Source organism: Equus caballus, chromosome 1 (assembly GCF_041296265.1).
Source record: "Equus caballus isolate H_3958 breed thoroughbred chromosome 1, TB-T2T, whole genome shotgun sequence".
NCBI lineage: Eukaryota > Metazoa > Chordata > Mammalia > Perissodactyla > Equidae > Equus > Equus caballus.
The window spans coordinates 49,580,408-49,600,633 of NC_091684.1; the positions used below are offsets into that span (position 1 = coordinate 49,580,408).

Consider the following 20,226-nt stretch of genomic DNA (forward strand, 5'->3'; position numbering starts at 1 on the left):
AACATGTGAACCTCTGCTGCTCCAGTTTCCGCTACTCCAGTGGTTCTCTTTAGAAGAGATTAGTAATGCACAAAGAAACAAAACTGCTTTGTCTGAAGCAGGGCCTCTCAGAGGTTAAGAGAAGCTTCGGCAACTTGCAACGTTTGAGTCTCCTGGTTAATTTAAAAAATAAATATAAGTCAAATAAGATGACAAAGTTTACAGTATATTTTCAATATTCTCTTGAATAAACTAAAAGTTTTACCATAACAAGTACACCATAAGCATATGTTATTTTAAAGATAATTTCAGTTTTATAAACATTAAAGTAAGAAGCAGAATAGGGCATAAGATTAATGCCTGCTTTCAATTCTGTATCTCCATGATTTTATATATAACCTAATTTATAGAAAAAAGTGAAAATATGGGGACTTTTGTAAGTGTGAGGCTAGGCCAAATTGCCACCTCACCCCCTACCTGCCCTACCCATCCGTCCTAAGAGGCCCTGATCCAGGAGCTTCAGAGATTCTTTTTTCTTGTTTAATTGGAGAAAAAAAGCACTAGACCTCAGATAGTACAGCACCACATTGACTGAAGGGTATGCAGGGTGACCAATGACCAAACCTCAGTGACCTTCAAAAGCCACCTTGAAGGCCAACTGGAGAACCCACTGTATTGCTCCAACCTGATGGCAGCATGGACACATTCAGCAAGATGACAAAAACCAGTGAAGAGGAAACAAGCATGTCATCATGTGAAAGACGGACTAGCTGGACCTCTATCATCACTCCTCATTTTTTTTTTTTTTTTTGGCTTAGTGAAAGATTTCCTGATTTGAAGAGACAGGTTTATTTTGGAGACAGTGAAGCACAAATAAGTGCACAAACAAAAGGCATATCTGGCAGCATAAGAAGCAGTTTGCAGTTTGAAACACAATGATAAGAACCAAATTTAGCTCCCATTCCCTGAACCAGCTGAAAAAGCAACCACTGCATGTGCCCGGCAAGCCGCAGGCAGCACACCGATCCACCTCTGCGTGGCATTTGCTGGCCCTGTGCATTAGGATTACAGATCTTTGCAGGAATAATTCCTGTGCTTTAATGATATTTTTTAGAAAATAAAACAAGACCTATATCCATATAGAGTCCTATCAGAGAGCTTACTGAGAGAAGGAGCCGTATTGTGAGTTATGAAGAGCAAAGGGGCATCCAAACATGGAAAAAAATTAAACTATTGTCCAGTCACTTTGATAAATTAAAATTGTCCAGCATGGGCAAAGATCTGACTGACCAGAGTTAATTCTGGAGTGAAATTTTATGATTATGTCTTTTAAAAGACGTGAAAATCGGCAAGCGTAAAGCTGACAGGGCCTTGCAGGCTTGCGATGAGAACACGCTGTCCCTCTCATTTATTTGCGAGAACGCTGCCCCAGCTGAAAGGCCTGAAGTGAGCGGTGCCAGTGCGTTTTGGCTTGAGCCGTGAGTGCCTGATGCAGTCTGGTGGGAGGGTTGAGAGTGGCATTCGCAGAGAGCATTCAAATGAAAAAGGATTTTGCTCTACAGAGACAAAGGAGCCACAGAGCCATAGACTTTGGACCTGGAGGATTCACCTTCCAACTGCCCTTTCCAGTGTAGCAAGAAGATTTCTGGCATGGCTGAGAACTTTTCTCAACTCTTTATTTAGAGTCATGTTTTCAGGGCCAGACAGAGCTGTAGTGATCAAAGTAGTTAAATCAATCACTTTGATCAATCTGTGACTAAATGCCCTCTAGGATATAGAGGTGGATATCTGGTGCAGAGGAGGAAGAGGAGGTTGGGAACCATGACTGAAGTGGAAACAAAGAGGTCTGTAGATTATGAGGATGTCAGGGGCTTGCGAGGTAATCCGGCTGGATGGCCTCATTTATACAGATGAGGCAATGGAGGGAGAGCCCAAGTGATTTGCTTAGGGTCATACAACGATATGCTGTTGGGGTGGAGTGTTTACAGCAAGTGGAACTTCTGATTCATGTGAGTGTGGCAGATTTATTGCAAAAGTGGTTCCATTTCTTTCCCTCTCTGTGTCCCCCTCTGTAACCAGAGAACCGCCCAGCCAGGACTGACCAAGATCAGCAGAAGCAGCCAGCCAACTGTGGATTTTGGAGCAATAATGATGGATATTGTTCTAAGTCTCCCAGTTTTGGGGTGGTTTGTTTGAGACATTCTTGTGGCAATCAGTTAACCAGTCAGTGGCACTGTAATGAGAGGTCGGTCATTGGGAGGAGAAAGAAGGAGCAAGATAATCTCCCAACATGCTAAATCTTGCTGTTTCTATCATCTGGGAATAGTTGTCAGTTTAGAGGATGAGAATATGTCCTGGAAATGGAATCCTAGAAAAATCTCCTCATAGCCACTGTGGCATTCTGCTTCCTAAATGCTAGACAATCCAGTCCTGAAGCATTTGTATCATCACACCCTGGGGCTGAAACAGTGCTGGAAATCTTGCAATCTTGATTTTACAGATAAGGAAACAGAGGCTGGGCAGTGTTAAGGCAGAATCAGCCACATAATGTGTGGGACCTAATGCAAAAGAAAAATGTGCAGACTCGTTGAAAATTTAGGAATTTCAAGACGATGACAGCAGAGCATTAAACTTCTTGTAACTCGTAGGTTATACGCCCTGAAGCCAGTCTGGAGTTAAGCAGTTAGTTTAAGGATGTCCCTTCAGAAGTCCATCTGGTTAACTTTTACCAAAAAATGTAACGCAATATATTTGTTAACAGCTAATTCAAGACGTAGGGCACGAACCTGAGGCCTCCAGTTCCTCCTCCCGTGATTCTTTCTCTTCAGTTTTTGACAGACTGATAGAAAGAAAATCTGAACCAGAAACAATATGGCTGGCTTGGGGTCTGACTCAAGGGGAAGAATTTATAATTCTCCACAGGATGCTTGAAGTGTGGGAATTTGGATTCAAGAAAGTAAACTCTGAAATTAGAATTCGTACATCAATTTGCTGTGTCCAATTATATCTTTATGATATTTTCTTTGTGGAAGTTGATTGCTGTTCATTACAATAAACTACTTGAATTGTCTGTCTCTTTACTTAGGTATTTTTTCTTGTCTTTGCTTTCATTTTTTTCTTTTTTCTCTTTTTATTGTTAAGCAGAAAATTCTCAGGTGCTAAATAAAAGGATTTCCTTTTTTATTTTCTCCTAAGTTTGCCTCTCTTATGACATTAATAATTTTCCAACAGCTCTGAACTCTTCCCTTGCCTTCAGAGCTCTGGAAAAATCATAGCATCTTGGTCACTATTTTGAACACTCTTCTCTTTGACTTACCCAAGACATTGCAGTTAAATATTATTGGAGTCCTTGTTTCTGTAGGAAACCAGTCTCCATTATTTTATGGATAATTAATTTAAGAAGAAAACGGAACTCTGGGTTCTCTAGTATTTTCTAAGTTTTTTCGCATTGGTCTATCATGGGAAACTCAGAAAAGGCCCCTTAGGTAACGGAGATGAGTTTGTGGATTAAAAAAAATTTCCTTTAAAAAAGACCAGGTTTCTGTGACTTCCTTTTTTAAAGGCAATGTAATTGACAAGGCAAGATCTTAGATGATAAAGTTAAAGGCATCACTAAAGGCAAAAGCCAGAGATGAGAAACAGCTGTGAGAACACACGTAAAAGCTAGTGGCGGTGTCGTGAGGAACAGAGCTCAGTTTTGCATCAAACGTCAAGCTAACTGAACGCTAATGCTTGATGCCAGGCAGAGTTCTTGCTATGTAGACTCTCCAAAGACACAAATCAACCCTGTTATCCTCATCATTCCTTTGTCAAGGCTCCCATCCGCCTGGCTTTGTCTTTATAGCTGTAAATGAAGGCCAGGTTCTGAGGACATTTACTCTCCACCCCACTTTTCCTTCAAAAATCACCATTCGGCACTTATAATTGGCAAATGACCTCTAACTGGATTAATGTAATGTCTAATTTAATTTGAAACACTGAGCCTCAATTCTACTTTGGCTTCTTTGTGTTCTTATTGAATCAGAATAAATTCTCAGAGTCCCTAATGGAAATGCCAACTTTCTCCATCAGGTTGGCAAACGGCTTCTGTTACCAAAAAGGTTTTCAAACCAGTTTCCAGAGGAGTTCCCATAGTGGTCAGGATTGATCAAAGAACTATGGGTCATGATAATCAGGTCCTGGCTCTGATTATTATCTTTGGGCCCATTTCTCTTCTATCTGCTCTTTCTACCCAATCTATTTCTCACCTCTCTTCCCACTTTTCTCCCCTATGCTTCACCCCCAATACCAAAGTTGTGACCCTTCTGTATGTTTGCTAAAGTCACATTGGCACAGAAATATTTCTGCAGCCTTCCCTAGAGGACAAATCTTTCTGTCCTTAAGCTAAGAACTGTATAAGCCTGAAGCTACTTGGCTTCTGTAAGGCTTTTATTTTCTCTTACTCTTTTACTCACTCTTTTCCATCTTCCTCTCCCAAACATCAGGTACCCTAGATTCCTTTCTCTGTCTCTCTCCTGCTTTCTTTCATTTGACCCTGAAAGACAAAATGCTGATAAGCTCTCTTCCTTTGACTCATTAAAAAATTGCCATAAAATTTATACCCGGCTTAAGCCAGCCATTACTGATCTTTCTTGATTTAGTTACTGCCAAGAAATAGTTTATGATTATCCACTGACTTATTTACAAGGAACACAACAAAGTCCTTGGTGTTAGGAGCCTTCATAGATCTTCTGATTTGTTTGGAAAATAGAGTGGGTACTTGCCCTGAGACAACACAGGAAACTTTCCAGTACTTTCTTAAGCATTAGTGTCAGGAGGCCATTAGTGAGGCTGGTAATTGAAAATAAATTGCATTGGTGATGTGAAAATTGTCCATTGGTGGAAAGTGTTTGAACATTTGAATGTGATGAGGTTAATTGATTATACAAGAATGATTTAGAGGCTGATGTAATAACTACTAGTTATGAGTCTGCTATTTAAAGGATGAATCAGGGCAGGAATGATTTCAATGTTGAAACATTTGAATTGTGTTGATGGTTCAGCCGTGTATTTGAAATATATGAAAATGATCTCTTCTTCCTTTTATCCCTGGTATCACATTGGTCACTATACCAATTTAAAGTGTTCAATAGTGCCCAAAGCTCTCTAACAGGTGATGTTTTGTCCTTCTAAAAACAGTGTAATTACCTGGAACAGATCCATAAAGAAGATGCATTTGATCTGATGCATGTTTCCAAAGAGAACTCTCAACTGTATCTGTTGCAAGTTAACTCAAAACTATGGTGCCAGTGATTACTTGAGCACTTCACTCTCATAGAAGGAATCTGATGTCCAAGGAATGGTTGTATTATTCTGCATTCTCTAGTCACTTTTCCCAACCTGGCTAAGGCTAGTTTTGGGATCTGGGGTAGGGGCAATAATGACTGAATATCCAGAACTGCACTATTGACTTCATCTCTTCATTTTGCATGTCTACTCAGCTTCTGTATTTTTGTTCTTTTTTTCGGCCTTTTGTTTTGTTTAACACAGTTCTGCTTATTCTTACAAAAAGGTTAACAACTAGTCTGGCGAAGTTCTCTTGGAGTGAGTGTAAGGCAAGCGGAAGGGAAGAATCTGAGACAGAGTTCTCTTATTAGCTGAGGTAGGAGCAGGAGTCTCAAATTACTGCTAAGATTATAGTTAAAATACACTGTCCCTATCACAATCTACACCAGAGCACACATTTATTAGTAGTTAACATGTTCCGCTCACTTTCCTAAGTTTTTTTACTTTAATTATGCCGTAATAACTCTTATATTATCTTACGAATTTGTAACAGCACTGTACAAATAAGGAGACTGTAGTTTAGAGAGGTTGAGTGACTTGCCCAAGGTTACATGGCTGGTTAATGGCAGAACTAGGATTTCGTGGCCTGTCTCTTTCTAAAGCCCCTGTTCTTAACCATCACAACTTCAGGAATCAGTATCCACTGAGGTTATACTGAGAATAAAGCAATCATTTAAACACAGTGGCACTTTTTTGTATATAAGAAGTACAGTTTAACTCCATCGTTTAAAAGGTTTTTCTTTTGTACACAAATTTTTAGCTGAATGTACCATTTTGGACCCAGATATGCATTAACATACTGGTGACCAAATGTTGGACATTTGTCTACAAATTAGTACTGAAACTTCCCAACTAACTATAAATGCTTGTGATTTGGGGAGACAATTAAAATTTTAAATTTCTATTTTTTATTTACTATTTACTATTTTCTTCTGAAAGATCAGAGAAAATTCTGTGGCCCAGGATTATTTTCTTGAGTATATTCCCTCTGAGAAATTTGCTCATCGCCACAGTGCCTCATCTGTGAGGTTGGAGGGAGGATTTAGGAGGAAGATTAGGAGTTCATCGGAGCATAACAGTGATGAGTGGTACACAGAGCACATGTAATGAACTCCAAATGCAGTGGTCAACTCCATCATTGAATAGGCAACCTAAAAATAATCTTTGCGTTAAATTTCTACTCTTTGAACAAATGTCTCTTTTGGTATAACTGTTTATTTTTTTATTTTTTTTAAGATTGGCACCTGAGCTAACAACTGTTGCCAATCTTCTTTTTTTTTTCTTTTTCTCCCCAAATCCCCCCAGTACATAGTTGTATATATTCTAGTTTTGAGTGCCCCTGGTTGTGCTATGTGGGATGCCACCTCAGCATGACCTGATGAGTGGTGCCGTGTCCGCACCCAGGATCCAAACCAGTGAAACCCTGGGCCACAAAAGTGGAGTGTGCAAACTTAACCACTCGGCCACAGGGCTGGCCCCTTGGTATAAATGTTTCTTTAGTAGCTTTGTATCCTGATTGAAAGCGAAGTGCTACTCCTCTGATGAGATTCGTCATTATTCTTTGGAAGATATGTCTTAAATCAATACTTTCCATTTTTCTCTTTTGGCGCATGCTTTCAACCTGGAGTAGGTTTTGAGTCAGTCACATTGATTTTCAGTGTTTGGAATCTGTGTTAATTCGCCACCTTGGTAATGAGTCTTGTGTCAATTCCCTTGGCTGCTGGTTGGTTCCCTTCCTATTGAAATTAGAGTTTGAGCTAGTTATTAAGAAAATGGAAACAGAGGGTTAAGGGAAGTGGAATGTAGGACTCTGACCTTACATTTGGAGGCCTGGGTATTTAGAGTTAAAATAAACACCAGAGCTACAAAAAGAATCTTTCTAAGTCATCTGTTCCCAATTTCTTGACCCTATTACATAAGGGTTTATGGAATTATTATAAGAGACCTGCATATCCCTATGTAGACTGAAGAAACAACACACCTGATACATATACTATTCATTTTTCACAAGTAAATAGTGCTGTTGTAATCAATATGCTACAAATTGTTTAAATAATATTAATTTTTCTAAATTTATTTGATATTATGTATTTGTTTAGTCAATATATGAATATAGGCAAGAGATCCAACTAATATCATGAGACCCTTATAAACTCTTATGTTTGAAAGGAATTCTCATTTTTAAAACAGTTGGGAATCACGAATCTAAATAATAATGGTTCCCATGTGGTCAGCAAAATGGGAAGAAACATGAAAGCAGTCAGAAATATGAAGGCACTTCCACAAAATAAAAAAGTAGGAGGTCCCTGCCCAAAGCTATCAATTCCTGTCAAGAAATTGGCTGACACATCCTTGCTTTCCCTTGGAGCTATGGAAGGCTGCTGCTTGATTTAACATGGGTGTTAAAGTACCCCGTGTCAGCAAACTCACAGGAAGAACTTGTCATTTCTACCGGTATTCTGCCTAAGCTTCAAAACAGCACAGCACTCAGGTACCTAGTATATCATAATGTCTTTGACATTTTCCTGAGGAAAAATCAGATTATGAGTCAATGTGCAAAGGGGAGAATAAAGGGCTATCTCTGATTGTGAAATTTCTGCTTCTAGTTGATCACCAAAAGGATCATCCAAAGGGCATAGTAGTTAAGTTGTTTTGTTGGTTTTTACCTGCCCCAATTTCATCTCTCCTGCTTCTGGTAACAGAATCTCTGTTTTCCTTTATAGAATTGTTCATACCCATTGCTGCAGACTTGGTCTCAAAACTGCTGCTGGAATTACCGAGATGGAAGCAAATTCCTCTGAATGAGGTTTTGAAGCTGGTTAGAAGACAGGTTAGTACTGTTGTGGTCCCTTTTGATATCACCAGGGAGAACCTGTCTAAGAATAAAGAAACACAGGAGAAAGGTGGCCAGCAAATGGATAAAGAGTCCAAAAAAACACTGTTTGACCATCTGATGCAGGTATTACTGATTTTGACCTTTGGGTTATGTGAGTCAATCAAGTTTTCATCATTGCTTACATGTCTGAGTTAGGGTATTATCACTGGCACCATAAAGAAACCTGATTAAGGCAGCGTTATCCTTCAGCTTCTGATAGAATTTATTGTCCTCCTTGCATTGTTTCTTTTCACATTCTAACTCCAAGAAAACTCCACTCTGCAATGTCAGGCCTGCTACAGCCTTACTCCATTACGGACCCTCTCAATGTGGAGCAGAAGCACTTTTCCTCTAGCACACCAGCTGACTTCTAGGGACAAGCGTCTCAGCTATACTGAGAAGGTCTAAAAAGGTGGCGAGAAGCAGAGACCCTGTAGTTCTCCTGGGAAACTTGACTCTCAGATGGCACGGAAAAGTCATCTCAAACTAGAATGTGCTAAAATGCAGACTGAAGCGTTCCTTCCAACTGGCAGTAAAGAGTGAGTGATGCACTGCAGTATACAAAGGTTGCCAATTTTCGTTAGAGCAACCCAGGAGCTCAGCTGGAGATTCTGCAAAGAGGGAAGACTATAATAAGCATTGTTTTACAGAGATGGGGTATTTTGATGCTGACCTTTTGCTTTTGCTTCTATTCCTTTTTTCTGTTCTTTTTTAAATTCATGTTTCCCCTGCTGTGTTCTTTTCCATTATAAGTTTTCTTTGTCTGAAATTGGACCTACACAAATGAGCCTATAATAAGCAGACAAAAGAATCCCTAAATTGTTTTCATTTTGATTTTCTACTTTATTAATATTTCAGTTTATGAATCATACAGGAGGCACTTTAGCTCACTGGCCCTTCACCTTAGTCATGCTACTATCTAATCTACTGCATGGAAAATTTGAATTGCATCATGGCATCTAAAACCAACATTTCTAAGTCTGTTTGTGGTACATTACGTAGGAAATTACTTCAGCCTCACTAGTACTTGAGAAACCTTCATCGTACATCATTCCAACAACCTAGAAAAAAAAAGCAAGTAGAGAGATTTTTATATAAGTGAAAAAGGGGAACAGCAATATTGCAACCCATTAATAAAGATTAAGCTGGCTTCCTTAGCTTAATTGGACATGGCTTATCTTTGATTTTTGTGTCTCCTTGTGCTACTTAATATACAATCAAATAAGATAATTGTTCTTCAGTGATCTTTGCACAGGAGTAAATAAAAGTCTGAGATTAAAGTCTTTATAAACTTTAAGTGCTTTTTTTCTCCATGGAGCTTTCTATGCTACTCCTGAAATAATTCAACTCTTTTTTTTGGTACATTTGACCAAATAGTGTGTCTTTTTACTTCTGTCCTACATATTACTATATATTATAATATACCACAGAACCTCTAATATATGCTGATGGAGAACTTACTGCTTTAATTGTTATTGTGTATTCAATATCTGGTTTCCCCACTAGGATGCAAACTCTCTGAAGGCAGGAACTGTGTCTTTTGTTCACCATTGAATCCCCTGTCTGTAGTACAATGGCTGGAACATAGTAAGCACTTAATAAATATTTGTTAAATAAGTAAACAAGTAAATAAATGAAACAGCTCAAGTTAAAGTCACTGTCACTGAATATTAGAATGGATCAATAAGTAGTTATCAAACTACATGTGACTAGATGAAACTAAAAACCACAGTGACAGTAACGATAACATTATTGAGAAAATCCTCAACAAACATCAGCCAGTAGCATGTACTAGACACTATATACATGCTTCTTGGGGATCTCCCTTTAAGTCCCTTGTAAAGTCCCATGATGTAGTGTTATTATTCCCATTTTACAATAAGGAAACTGAGGTCTAGAGAGGTTAAATGAATCACCAAGGCCAAATGGTCAATAATTGGCAGAGCTGAGGTACTCAAACCAGATCTATCTGACTCTAAGACCCACGGTTTTTCCAGGAAATAGCAGGGAATGTAACCGTGGGTCCTGCAGGACCAGTTTAACTGACCACAACTCTTATCAATGGAGTGATTAAGAATTACCTTTCAGAAAATCTGCAAAATCACGTAGCTGGAGCATGCACAAAAGAAGAAATCTTAGGGTCGACCCCGTGGCCCAGTGGTTAAGTTTGCTGTGCTCTGCTTCATCGGCCCGGGTTCAGTTCCCAGGCATGGACCTACACCACTCGTTGACTGCCATGCTGAGGCAGCGACACACATACAAAATAGAGGAAGATTGGCAACAGATGCTAGCTCATGGCAAATCTTCCTCAGCCAAAAAAAGAAGAAATCTTGACCTGAAATGAACTCAGAACCAAAGATCCTCCTTCCCATGGAACTCAAGGACCATGGAACTCAAGGACTTGGACATGACCAGAAGCTGAAAGTCAGACTCATCAGAAGTGAGGGGTCCCTCACTTAGGAAGAGCTAGTGTTAAAAATTCCTTCCCCACCTCATCAAAAATGTTTAGAACCCTATCATAAAAGTTAGAATCTCATTATAAATGTTTAGAACCCTGTCATAAATGTTTAAAACCTTACCATAAATGCTTGAAGCTCACCAATCAACTTGTCCCACCAGCATTTCTGCGTGCCAGCCTGTTCTCCCTAAGCACTTAAATTTTGCCCCAAATCCTGAATCAGAGAGACAGATCTGAGGGCAGACACTCCCTGTCTCCCTGCAGGTCAATCTCAGAGAATAAAGCTGATCTCTTTTCCCAAAAGCTCATGCCGTAATTAATTGTCCACTTATGTACATTGGGCAAGTGAACTCCAATTTTGTGCAGCAATAGGAGCACTTAAAGAAGGCTCCATGAAGATGGTGGGACTTCTGGCCTTTGAGAGATGAGTGAATATAGAATCATATACCAAAATACTATTGCATGTGGTTGAAAGAAGGTAGGGTTTGGGATCAACCACATCTGGGTTCTATCCTTGGTCTACCACTTACCAGTTTAGTAATTGTGTGCAGTTTTACTTAGGCTCCCTGAGCCTCAGTTTCCTCAACTTTATGCTACTGATAATACCAAACTTGCAGAGTTCTTGTGAATAATGAGCTACATATGATACATTTTTTATTGTCTGATGAATAGGTGCTCAACAAATGGAAGCTATTTTTATTGGATAGAATTTGCTTATACAGTATGTGAATCAGAATTTAGTCTCTTACCTAGGGCTTAATTAAATTTGTAATTTTTAGGCTTCAATAGGTGTAATTTGCAGCCATATTGACAGCACGGGTAAAAATATACTGTATGAATGGGTCTGGTAAGTTTTATTATTAATCATCTAAATCAGTTCCAAACAGAATGACTATGCGTGACTTTGAGATTGCAGCTATTGATTGTACTTGTGGTAGAGCTTGTCCAACATTATTTCAAGTTACTGGCAATATTGCTTGGCTTCCTGGGATTAATGAAAAGTACATTTGCCTCACCTAGGAGGCATCAGAACTTTACAGTAGCCTTTTGACAAGTATTATAGAGTATCAAACAACAATGGGGCCAACTTGGCAGCATTGGTCATTTCCATCTCAGGTTAATTACCAACTCTGCTGCCTGCTCTTTAAGCCTTAGAGCCAGAGATAAATCAAACACTGAAAATACAAAGTTGGCTTCTGTTTCTGTCCCCTCCCATTTCTACCCTTATGGATTTGAAGACAGAGAAAGCCAAATTTCTTGTTCCCTAAGGTACAACTCAAGGTATGTTTTATGGCTTAACTAAGAGTGTTGCTTCCACTGCTATCAGTTCTGGTTACTCTGAAATCATTGAGTTTAATATTTCCCCTGTAGATTCCATGGTGTGTTAGGTGGTTACTAAACCCCTGGACATCAGAGGTGGAGCACAGCTGCGATTTTAAAAGGCTCACTCACAGGTGGAGAATGGTGATGGTACAGGTTATGGAGTTGGAATGCCCTGTTAAGGCTGTTAGGTGCCCAACCAACCCTGGACAAACTCTGTGTGCTGCAAGTGAATTATAGAGATGCAACAAGAATGAATATTTTAGTCTCTTGGGCAATTAAACTACTCCTCAGACAGAACTACCAGGAGGGTGGAAACTGTCAGAAAGGCAATTTTACACATATATATTTTCTTAAGTAGGGATATGATTGTACATATCAAACAGGGTCCTGAGAAGTTTTAGTTTTTATGTGTTTGGTGATATAGTGCAAAATGCTTTAGTAAAACATATCCCCTCAAATAGTTTATTTATTAACAAGTAGCAGTAAAAAGCCCTGAAGGTGGGAGAATGGAATTTGAGTCAACATTCCTACATACAAATGGAATTTGTGGTCATACTACAATGGTTTGTGTTGACTTGGGTAAATCACTTAGTTTTGTCTTGCTCCTACTTTCTAAAATTCAAATTTTTCTTCATGGAATATAGAGTCCAGTTCTAAGATTATAGTTCAGTTCTAAGATTATTTATCTGAGATTGTGAAAGTCTAATGTAAGCAAGCTGAGATTTTTTTATTTGGGATTAAATTCTATTAACTTTTCTTGAACAGAAGAAATGTTTTGTGCTGTGCTAAGGGACTCTACCCACATAAGTTAGCATGTGACTTGCCAGGTAAAAAAATCATGTACTGAATACTTGAATAAAATATATCCCTTCAAACACTATATTTATTAATGAGCAGCAATAAAAGAATAAAAACTAGAGTTTTCAAGATTTTCACACATTATCTCATTTGATGCTCATAAAAACTCTATAAAGTAACTTATCATCCCAATTTAATAGAAAAAAGAACTGATATTTTTAAACAATTATTTTTATGCCCATGTTTACACAATTAATAAGTGGCAGAGGGATCTTAGCATTCATACTCTTGACTTTTACCCCACGGCGAAATGCCAATGGTCATGATGATATTAGGAATCCTTTTGTAATCTGCCATGTATCTTCCAACTTTCAATCAAATGCTCATGACCATACATACTTTGGAATAGTTGAAGCAGAAGCTTTAATCTGTGAGAAGTAGACCGCTGGGGAGGTGGTTGGAAGGTTATTTCTAAAAGCATTTGAATCTTCATGGACATTAAACTTTATCTGTTCATCAAATGTCTTAGTCTGTTCGGACTGCTATAATAAAGTACCATGGACCACGTGGCTTATAAACAATAGAAATTCATTTCTCACTGTTCTGGAAGCTGGAAGTCTAAGATCAGGGTGCTAGGATGGTTCGGTTCTGGTGAGAGCCCTCTTTCAGGCTGCAGTCTGCTGACTTCTTGCGGTATCCTCACAAGGCAGAGACCAGAGAGAGCTCTCTGGCATCTCTTTTACGAGGGCACTAGTCCCATTCATGAGGGTTCCATCCTCAGGACCTAATCACCTCCCAAAGGCCCCACCTAATACCATCAAATTGGAGATTAGGAATTTCAACATATGAATTTGGAACATAGGAATTTGGTGGGACATGAACACTCAGTCCATAACACCAAATAAGTAATATCTCAAACATATGTAAAGAGTTCTTCCATTGCTCAAATGTTTCAATACATTTGTAATTATTAAAACAAATAATTATGTAAAAACACTACTGAATTAGTAATAATTTTCTGTCAATATGTATTTCCTCACTCAATGGATACTGAAAGTACCACTAATATTGCTTGGATGCTGTGAAATTTTGGATATTAAAATGAGGACCTGTGAACTTCCTAGGGTACTATATCATGTTCTATATCATGACTTGAGTGTTAGCGTCATGCATGTACACATTTGTCAAAATACATTGAATTATATGCTTAGGATCTATACATTTCCCTATTAAGAATTTATCTCAACTTAAAAAAATGAGGCCTTGGAAAGTGACAACCCAAATGTATAGCACCCTCTCTAGTCCTGGTTAGCTTTCCCCTTATAGGCAGTATTTTGGCCCATAATGAGGTGCCCTTCCTCATGTTGCCTTCTGTGAGCTAAAATACTAAAATCACCATCATAGGTGAAATTCACCACCTGAACGCAAACCAAGAAATTTCTTGCAAATGTGTGTCCAGAAAGTGCGAAAACAGCTGTGATGTCAACCAAGGTGATCAGGAGATAGATTTGTGAAGGCAGAAAGAGAATGTGATTGCAGTTTAGGAATTGGAATCTAATTGAATGGAGAAAGGAAAGAGTCAATACAATTGATTAGGTTCTGTGAACAGAAGAGGTGTAGTCAACCTGAAACACAAAAAGGAAGTCTGAGGATTGTCTAATGCTGCCCAGAGAAGAAATGTCTTGAATCTAGTAGATTCAAATTCAGATGTTCTCTTGGGCAGCAACGTGGATCATCAAACTTCATCTTAGTCCAGATAAAATAGGTCTGCATTAGCTACCTTTCTTTGTTCTGATTTCCAATCTCGAGGCAACCTTTTGTTGGCTGATTCGGCTTCTCAGATAACCTAGGGAAATAAATGCCCTAGGTAAAAGGTGAATACTTTAGATACTTGCAGAAGTCTATTAAATGAGTATTCTGTATTACACATCAATCTCTTTTAAATTTGGTTAATGCAAGTCAACTGCTTTGTATCTGATCACTCTTAAAGACCTCAATTTTAAGTTTATGGATCTGTAAGACTGTAATGACTCCTTGTATTAGTCAAGAATTTTTGATTTTCAAGTGACAGAAACACAACTCAAACTTGCTTAAGCAAAAGCAAGAATTTACTGGCTAATTTAACTTAGAAGTTCAAGGTAGCATAGCCTTCAGGCAAGCAGGATCCAGGGGCTTGAATAATTCAGTTAGAAACATTGCATTCTCCATTGCTAGGCTCTGCTTTACCCTCCATTAGCTCCATTTTTATTCAATCTTTCCTTTTGTCCTGACAAAATGGTTGTCAACAGATCTAAATTAGTCCTAAATTCTAAGACATTCCAGGGAGAAAAGAATCTCTGTTTCCAAAAGTTCCCCCCAAATTGTGGACCAATATCTAGTTGGTTTGACTTGGCTCAAGCAGCTAAGCTTGAGCTAATCACTGGGGCCAGGGAAATAGAATGTGTCGATTGGCCTGGGCTATGGATCCTAGACCTCCACTGCAGCTGGAGGGTGGGACAGCCCCTCCCAGTTCGTAAGGATGAATATGGGGGAAGGGGAATTCTCAAACAGAAAGTAGAGGTACTAATATCAGGTGAAGGAAGAATGAAAGCTAGCCAGGCAAAACGCAATGAATATCTACCATGCCGCTCAAAGTCACACTGGTCGTGAAGTTTTGCCTGGCTAGTCAGCCAATAACCCCTGACTCATCCCTGTTCAATCTTTCCTTTATCCATTCCCCTCCCCCCAACCAACATAGGAGACTAAGCAACTATCAGTGGTCACGGTTCGTAAAAGTCTTTTTAAAAACCAATCTATCCTAAATTTAATCTAGGAAGTGAATCAAATATAATGAGTTTATATCTTAAGGGCATGACCTCAATAGTCATCCTGAAATAAATGTAGATCTGCTGAGAGAAAAAGATATCTTGAAACCAAAATAACATTTTTCAAGACATGATCTTCTGCTTTGGATTTTCTATTCTTTTCTAGTTTACTGAGACTGTGGTTGGGATTTTTTTTTTTGGGGGGGGTATAGAGGCTGCTTTGATCATCCATTCATTATTTCATTATGAACTAGTTATTACTCACCTACTGTGTGACCAGAACTGGTCCTAAAAGAATATAGTATTAAAATTCTATTTATGTGATTGTAAACAAGAGATAACTAGAGATAGGAATGATTTTGGAAGTCATTTTGTCAATGTCCAACATGATATATTAATAGTTAAATAGTCAGGAGTGGTGCAGGCTGAATAACTCAACCAATATTTGTTAAACATCTGCTATGTGTGCTATAAATAAGGGCACAGAAATATGCCATGATAATGGAAATGCAGATTGTTTGGTATATAAGGTAAGTACCTGTATTGGTTCTTATTGCTACTGTAACAAATTACCACAGAATTAATGGCTTAAAACACTACAAATTTATTTTCTTATACTTTTGGAGGTCAGAAGTCTGAAATGGGTCTCACTGGGCAAAAATCAAGATGTCAGCAGGGCTGCATTCCTTTTTGGAGGCTCTAGAAGAGTACGCATTTTCTTGCCTTTTCTAGCTTCTAGAGGCTGCCCCCATTCTTTGGCTGATGGAAGGCCATATTCAAAGCTTGCAATGGTGGTCAAATCTTTCCCATATCAAGTCATTCTAGATCTCTCTCTTTATCCTTCTTCCACTTCTAAGGACCCTTTTGATTACATTGGGCCCATCTGGATATTACAAGATAATCTCCCCATCTAAAGTTCAGTTGGTTAGCAACTTTAATGCCATCTGCAGCCTTAATTCTCCTTTATCGTGGAACCTCATATATTCACAGGTTTGGGGGACATCTTGCGGGGGAGCATTATTCTGCCTACCAAAGCACTCAATCTGGATTTGGGGATCAGAAAAAGCTTCCTGGAGGAATTGATGCCTAAGAAGAGATTTAAAGGATGAAGAGGAGTACCTACTTCTGGAGAGAAGAAGTATTTATCAGAAGAGTGGAGCAACAGTGAGTGGACCAATTTGTTCAAGAAAGAACTTACTGTTCAGCCACAAGTAAGTTATCTGAGTGCCTAGCTGCATCATCTTCAGGATCTGCCTCACAGTTTTTGAGGTCAGGCTATGCTTTTTCCAGGTAGCTTAGTCAATGACTAAGCACAGCAAGAGTACTAGGGTCTGACCATTTCTGCCCAACATGGGACTTCTCTAACAAGCAATCTCTGCTCAGGAGCTCCTGTTGGGTTGACCAAAACTTTGTCAGATGTGAGGCCATACTTATCCAAGCCCGTTTTCCTTTACAGGTTTCAGATCAGCATTGTGGTCTGAAAGCCTCCTCGGATCAATTCTGCTTTCTCCCCCTTTATCATTCACAGGCATTATCCCCATAAACTATCTGCACGCCTATCTCAGTAGCTGTTTTCTAGAGGGCCCAACTGAGGCACAGAAGGACTACAGGAGCAAAAGCTCATAGACGAAGAGAGTAAGACCTGCTTGCAAGTACTTCAGTGTAGCAGAACACGAGATTCAAGGATGTCCCTTGGCTTGGAATTTATACCATTTGGGGTTGTCTTGTTAGATAGGCTAACTGCTATAACAAAAGTCTCATACTTCAGTGGTTTCACACAATAAGTATTTTTTCTCTATTCAGTAGGCCACACAGGCATTCCTTGGGGCTCTGCTTCAAACAGCAACTGTGGAACCGAGGTTCCTTCAGTGTTTTTATTTGGCCCTCTCTAGGATTTTGAGTCTTCTCCCTGCAGCCAGGGTTGGGAAAATAGACTGGGAGGATCATATATGCAAAAGTTTTATGGATGAAGCCAGAAAGCAGGGCACCTCACCTTTCTGGTGAACAACTATGTAGATCCCTGAGGTCACAGTTGAGTAGTGGTGAATGGAGAAGTACCCAACCCAGCTATAGGTGATGAAGGGATACTGACATAGTGTAGTGTACCAGATACCCAGCACCTTGTGAAGGGTCAATAAATATTTACTGAATGTATGAATTCAGAACCAAGCAGGCCTGGGTTAAAATCCTAGCTCTATTACTTGACCTTGAGCAGGTTACTTAGCTCTAAGCTTCATTTTCTTCATCTGTGAGATGGGTATAAAAATGTCTATGTCATAAAGTTGTTATGAAGTTTCTATGGGCTTGAGAACATAAAAATTACACTAACACTCATTGAGTGCCAAGCGTGTCGAGGGGATTTATATTTATTACTTCACTTGGTTCTCACTGAAACCTTAAGTGATGGGCAGTGTTATTGTCCTTAGTTTATAGGTAAGGAAACTGTGGCATTGAGGCATTAAGTATCTTGCTCTAAATCATATAATTAATAAATGGTGGACCTACAGTTTGAACCCTGCCTTCATAGTCAGTGTTCTTAATCACAATGCTATCCTACTTGTAGTAAGTTAAGTGCTAATTTTGGTGTCTGGCACATAATTGATGTCCAAGAAATTGCAGAGCAGAAGTATCAGCAGTAAGTCCAGGAGCAGGTGATCCTCAGTGATCCAGGCAACCGGGTAGTCACTGATATTAGAAAGGTTTGAAACAAAATGCCAGGTGTGTGGTGAAAATCTAGTTCTTAGGAGAGTGACAGGAATAAAAGTGAGCCTCCATCCTGGAAAACTGCTATACCTTACAGATTATAGGTATAAAGACTGGCAAAGAGGGGTGGCTGGGTGGAATGGTGGTTAAGTTCATAAGCTCCACTTTGGCTGCCCAGGGTTCATGGGTTCAGATCCCAGGCACAGACCTACACACAGCTCATCAAGCTATGCTGCTGTGGTGTCCCACGTACAAAATAGAGGATCATTGGCACAGACATTAGCTCAGCGACAATCTTCCTCAAGCAAAAAAGAGGAAGACTGGCAACAGATGTTAGCTCAGGGCCAATCTTCCTCACTTAAAAAAAAAGAGAGAGAAGAGAGAGACTGGCACAGGTAACCAAATAGGGACCCAGGTCAGTTCCTGGAATAGCATCACAAGGTGGAAATGAACTTAGAAACAAAGCAGAAACTAAGCAATTAAAACGTAGCTCATAGTTAGAAATGGGCTAGTAGGAAGGACAGCATGACTCCATGTTACTTGCAGATCTCTGACCAGCATGGAGTCAGCCTGGGGGATACTGAACTGCACTGGGCATCAGGGGGTCCAGCTCGGAAAAGCGAGAGAAGGGTGATGGGAGCAAGTATCATGCAAGTCGTCCCAGCCATGTTTATTGATGACAGTAAATTGCTGGTTTAGCAATCCCGTATGTATGTGTGTGTGTGTGTATGTGTGTACAGGTTTGTGGTGTTAATTTTCTAGTGTGTATGGAGTTATTTTTAGAATACATCCTTCAGAAGACTCCTTTGGATTCCTAAAACATTTCTACAGCCACCTTACCAAGATGGTTCTTTAGAAAAATAAGCTTATTTCTTGCAAGCAAACAATCAACAACGTTAAAAACAATAAGATGAATAAATTAAAGAATCCTCTTCCAAATCAATCATCACAATAAAAACAAGCCTTTTTTTTTTTTTAAAGAGAGACTAGGTTTTCAACCAACTAGCTATTTAGACATCATCTTTAAAATATGTAGGATTTTCCTAACCGTTCACTGTTTGAGAATATAAATGCAGCTTCATATAGAGTGACTATCCAAGAGATAGTCTTAGGAAAAGATTGTGAGGAAATCAGTCAGATAATAAAGGGCTTCCCCCCATTTTCCTCTTTCCTAAATCCAGAATTTGAAAAGAAAAACCTGGCCTGGACTTAAGAAAGGAACACTTGAATCCTACTTCTTCAGGCTGTTTCTGCTCCTGGCGTCCTTTGAAGTAGAAAGCAGGACTGAGTTGATACATCAGGGTGAAGGATAGCTTAATTTCCGTTCCAGTTTGTGTCTGTTTCAAACTCACAGCACAATTAAATGTGCTTCTTGGGTGTCATACTAAAATTGAGACTCTTTGAGTCTTATAGAAGTTTCCCACGAACTAGTTGTTAAGGAAGGAGAAAATCCAAATTCTGGTCTGTGATCTATTTTGGCAAGTATCTTAAATTTTCTAGGCCTGTTAATTCCTCTGCAAACTAAACAGTTTTGACTAGATCGAAATTTTCAAAAATCCTGGCACTTCGGCAACATGGTAAAGTTTTTATATTCATAGGCTAAATATAGAGAACATAGCCACATATGGCAAATTATAATGAAGCAAGAATTATACCAGTTTAAATCCTATGATCCATGAATTAAAAAAAAAATTTGCAGAAATGATTGGGAGACTCCAAAAATAATAATAACAATGTTAATCAGGTACTAAAAATAAGATTGGGGTGGATGTTACACTATTTTTCTCCTTCCTTTTCATGTCATTCCTTTCCTGAAAGAGGCAGGTCAAATTAAGCATTAATTTTCCACCTCCAGGTGGCAATGTACAGTAGTCTGGCTCAGACATTTGGGCAGATAGCAATAATAAGAGGAGACATTTCTTATCATATGACAGGCACTGTCCAGAGCACTGATCTCATTT

General features: G+C 39.1%; 2 long non-coding RNA genes across 2 annotated transcripts in view; one reads left to right on the plus strand and one right to left on the minus strand.

Annotated features, from left to right (window-relative positions):
- The window catches only part of LOC111773977 (uncharacterized), a 141,619-nt gene that overhangs the window by 11,836 nt on the left and 109,557 nt on the right, over positions 1-20,226 (minus strand). The gene's annotated exons all lie outside the window — the stretch shown is intronic.
- On the plus strand, positions 797-16,920 carry LOC138923522 (uncharacterized). Its single transcript, XR_011437225.1, has 3 exons — positions 797-1,457; positions 8,028-8,134; positions 16,553-16,920. It is a non-coding gene; the product is annotated as an uncharacterized lncRNA (long non-coding RNA).